The sequence below is a fragment of the Balaenoptera borealis genome, assembly GCF_965194805.1.
Source record: "Balaenoptera borealis genome assembly, chromosome: 16".
NCBI classification, from domain to species: Eukaryota; Metazoa; Chordata; class Mammalia; order Artiodactyla; family Balaenopteridae; genus Balaenoptera; species Balaenoptera borealis.
Genome location: NC_138872.1, coordinates 16321320 through 16325945, shown reverse-complemented (window position 1 = coordinate 16325945; position 4626 = coordinate 16321320). Strand labels below are relative to the sequence as shown.

General features: G+C 50.2%; 2 long non-coding RNA genes across 4 annotated transcripts in view; one reads left to right on the top strand and one right to left on the bottom strand.

Annotated features, from left to right (window-relative positions):
* LOC309614097 overlaps window positions 1-4626 on the top strand; it is a 150795-nt gene that overhangs the window by 78729 nt on the left and 67440 nt on the right. The gene's annotated exons all lie outside the window — the stretch shown is intronic.
* Window positions 93-4626, bottom strand: part of LOC309614090 — a 41506-nt gene continuing 36972 nt past the window's right edge. For all 3 annotated transcript variants that reach the window (XR_014236006.1, XR_014236007.1, XR_014236008.1), the window contains one exon: window positions 93-366. This is a non-coding gene — a long non-coding RNA (uncharacterized lncRNA). The remainder of the gene's footprint in view (window positions 367-4626) is intronic.

Below are 4626 nucleotides of genomic sequence, written 5' to 3'. Positions count from 1 at the left end.
TCCTTGGATGAGTGTCTTTTCTTCCTTTCAGTTGTTAGAAATAAGAATGAGAATAGTCGGGTAGTTCTTTTTTTTTAAAATTAATTAATTAATTAATTAATTTATTTATTTATTGGCTGCGTTGGGTCTTTGTTGCTGCATGCGGGCTTTCTCTAGCTGCGGCGAGCGGGGGCTACTCTTCGTTGCGGTGTGCGGGCTTCTCATTGCGGTGGCTTCTCTTGTTGCGGAGCGCGGGCTCTAGGCGTGCGGGTTTCAGCAGTTGTGGCTCGCTGGCTCTAGAGCGTGGGCTCAGTAGTTGTGGCGCACGGTCTCAGTTGTTCTGTGGCATGTGGGATCTTCCCAGACCAGGGCTCAAACCCGTGTCCCCTGCATTGGCAGGCAGATTCTTAACCACTGTGCCACCAGGGAAGCCCCCGATCCCTCCCTCCAGGGGTGTTTTCAGGATGGACTTGAATGAGATCATAGCAGCTACGAGAGCTGCCGTGTATATGAGGTGCACAGAGAGTGCCCACCCCGGGGGGCTTCGTGAGTGTGGACTCTTCACCGCCCCCTGACTAGTGAGAAGCTAACCATTGAGCTTTCCAGCTGCAGAGGCACCCATTTGCTGCCTGCCTGATCCCGGGGGCCACTCCCACCATCCCCTGTGCCTTCCCTCCACTCCCGAGCACCAGGAAATAATCTCTATAATATTGCAACAGAAGCCTCGTCCATGCCGCTGCCAGCACGGACATGGGGTGGGGGCCAGAGTAGGCTATTGCAGTCCTAGAGTGTGCTTAATAAATCCATATCAAAACCATAAACCTTGGGCTGCCATAAATTCCTCTGGCCTTGGCTCCTCCACCTCATCAGCCCTTTGCCCCAGTTAATCTCGAATCTCCACGTGGGCGGCCAGAGCTGCGAGTTTGGTTTCCATTTTAGTTGCAGAACAACATCAACTCAGGTGACACACAGCACATCCCATTATCCCTATTTTAGAGACCATGAAACTGAGGTTCAGAGAGGTGGAGAAACTTATCCAAGGCACAAAGCCAGTGAACGGTGGAGCCAGGACGCAAATCCCATGCTTCTTCTACCAACCCATGCGGCACCCCCGAGAATTGGGAATTCGCCTCCCCCCTACAAAGGTTGCTTCCCCAGCCATGACACTAGAGGCTTTTATCCCTTTATCCCAAATGGAGCCCCCATTGCTCAATAAACGGGAAAGAGAAGTGGGAGGGACTCTGGGTGACAGGCTGTGTGAGGATACAAAGGAATTTCCATGCAGTGTGAATGAGCTATCATCACAAATTGGTGGGGTCACCCTACTTCCTCTTTTGTGGAACCCAGATCGCTTTTGATCTACACTTCTCGAATCAGTGCGTCATCTGTAAATTCCAAGGCCTGATCTAAGAGACTTGAGTCACAGGATCCCATGCAACTCTTTGGTGATGGAGGAGCTACAATCACAACTGTAGCCACAAGCTACAACTGTCTCCAAGGCCCACATTTATTGACCTCTTCCTCTCTGCCAGACATTGCTGGACATAATTTAATCCCCATGACAACGCCCTGAGTCAGATATTCTTGTTCTATCTTACAAACGAGGAAGGGACTCGTCCAAGGTTCAGAGCTGACCCAAGAGCTGAGGTTCAAACACCCATTGTCTGACCCCAGGGGCCACCATAATGGGACCAGGGAGGATGCTGATGACTCAGTCACTGTGTGGTGAGCACAGACGTAGCGCCAACAGTGGAAAGTTCAATTTGACAAATATTGATGGGCGGAGCCCTGTGCCAGAGCATCCTGGGGGTTATGGAGAAGTGGTACCACAAGGTGCCTCCCTCTTAGAGTTTACAATTTTCACTTGCAGAGGGAAAAATTACAGGCAGTTGAATATTAAGAACCAAAGGAGTAAGAGTGACAGCTGGGAGATGGTAGTTTGAGGGGGGGAATGACTGCAGCCTGGGAAAGTCTCACTTGCTGGAGGATTCAGAAGCAATGGTGAGACAGAGAAAAGACAGAAGTGCATTCAACGTTGAGAGAGAGATGGAGCGGCAAGTAAGGGCAGGCAGCAGGAAGCACAGCCCATGGACGGGAGGGAGGATAGAGGCCAGCGTTCCCAGCCAGCGGTCACTGTACATGCCACCTGATCCCCTCTACACCCGAGTACCACTGTGCCTTCCCTTACTTACTATTTTTCTTTAAATCAATTCATAAGCATTCTCCCTACACTGATCGCTGACGTAAATGGAAAACCAGTATCACTTGCCGCGTAAATAGAAGGTGATTGCAAAATTAGAGTGAAAAGAAAACAATATTTTTAAGGTGGAGCCAGATAGGATTGCCCAGGGAAAGCTCTACACTTTCTTCTTCAAACGGGAAATTGACAAGTACTTAGATGTGAAAGGCATATGTTTCCAATGGAGACTTTCTCCATAAAGTTTTCGGAAGGAAGGAAGACTTGTAAAGAGACAGGCTTTGGCGACAATGTCACTGAATACCATCTCTGTGTATCCCTAACATCACTCAGCATGCCACTGAAGTCCTCAACCCACACCTGGAAGCACCAGCCATGGCGGCTGGTTTGGGCCAGGGGGGAGGGCCTCAAACACTGGGCAACCGGAATTTCTTTGGGGGAAATAGGAAATCACTGGAGATCGGAGATCAGGGGAAGGCTGTGGCCAGATCTGTGTTTTTAAAGGCTCATTCTGGCAGCTTTGTGGAGGATGGATTGGACAGGGTGCAACTGTAAACAGGGAGACCAGTGAAGATGCTCACGTGCTGGACCAGGTGAGGGATGGTGAGGCCTGTGGCCGATGGAGGCAGTAGAGATGTAGAGGAGGGGCCAGTTCAAGAGACATATGTCCATTCATTCACTCACTCAACAAATGTCTATTGGGCGCCCATTATGTGCTGTGCCCTTGTCTAGGCACCAGGGTACACAGGTGAGCAAGAGAGATAGAGTCCCTGACTTCCTGAGGTTTACCTCCTAGAGGGAGCACTCAGACAATGTTTGAGGGAATAAATTTAAAAAGGTAAAATGTGAAATAGTCAAGTGCTGTCAGACTGTAAATGGTCACGTTCTTTGAAAGTAAAACAAGGGGACTTCCCTGGGTGGCGCAAGTGGTTAAGAATCCGCCTGCCAATGCAGGGGACATGGGTTCGAGCCCTGGTCCGGGAAGATCCCACATGCCGCGGAACAACTACGCCCGTGCGCCACAACTACTGAGCCTGCGCTCTAGAGCCCGCGAGGCACAACTACTGAAGCCCGTGCGCCTAGAGCCCGTGCTCCACAACAAGAGAAGCCACCGCAATGAGAAGCCTGCGCACCGCAACGAAGAGTAGCCCCTGCTCACCACGACTAGAGAAAGCCCGCGCGCAGCAAAGAAGACCCAACGCAGCCAAAAATAAATAAATAAATATTTTTTTAAAAAAGAAAGCCAGTAAAGCAAGGTATGGTGACAGTGTGAATATGAAATAAAAACAACAAATAGGTTAATTTGAAAGTGTTGAGGATGGAATAACATCAGATCGTGGGGTCAGGGAGGGCCTCCCCAAGGATGTGAGTCTGGGCTGAGCTCTGGAGGTTGAGAAAGGGCCAGCCCCACAGAGCTCTGGGGGAAAGACAGGAACCACAATTGTAAAAGCCCTGCGGTGGGAGCCAGCTGAGCCTCTTGGAGGCTGAACACAGTGGTCGATGTGGCTGGAGCAATGTGGGAGGAGATGGAGTCTGGTAGGTGGGCAGGGCCAGGACTTGGGGTGGGGGGCAGGCCTTCTAGGCAATGAGAAAGGTCGTAGATTTCATTTTTGGTGCAATGGGAAACTCTTGGAGGTTTTTCAACAGGGAACTGATGTGATCTGATTCATGTTCTAAAAAGGTCACTCTCTGCTGTGTAGAGAAGGGACTCCATGGAAGAGAGTGAAAGCAGAAAAGCCCAGAGGTGGTCTGTGCAGTAGTTCAGGGGAGAGACAATGGTAGCTTGGACTTGAGTGGTGTGGTAGGCAGAATTTTAAGGTGACCCCAAGACTCCTGCCCCCTGGTCTAGACACATCTTCTCTATACTATTCAGTCAGACACAAATCTGGATGCTGTTGTGAAGGGATTCTGCAGATGTAATGAAGGTCCCAAACCAGTGATTTTGTGATATAGAGATTATCATTGACGGGCCTTCCCTAATCAGTTGAGTCCTTGGGGTGGGAGGCTGGGCTCTTTCTGGCATATAAAATTAGAAGCAGGAGAGGGATTCGACGTGAGGGAGGCTCTCTGTGGCTGGCTTTGAAGATGGAAGTGGCCACATGGCAAGGAATGTGGGTGGTCTCTAGAAGTTGAGAGTGACCCTCCCCAGTGGACAGCCAGCTGGGAAATGGTGACCTCAATCCTGCAACAATGAGGAACTGAATTCAGGCAACAACCTGAATGAGGCTGGAGGTGGCTCTTTCCCCAGAGCCGTCTGGTAGGAATACAGCCCTTGACTTCAGCTGTAAGACCCTGGGCAGAGAACCCCATTATGCCATGCCTGGACATCTGACCAGACACTGTGAGATAACAAATGGGCATCTTTTTAAGCCACTGAGTTTGGGGTAATTTGTTACACAGCATTGAAAACTAACACAGGTGGTGATGGGGAAAGATGATCAGGTTGGGAT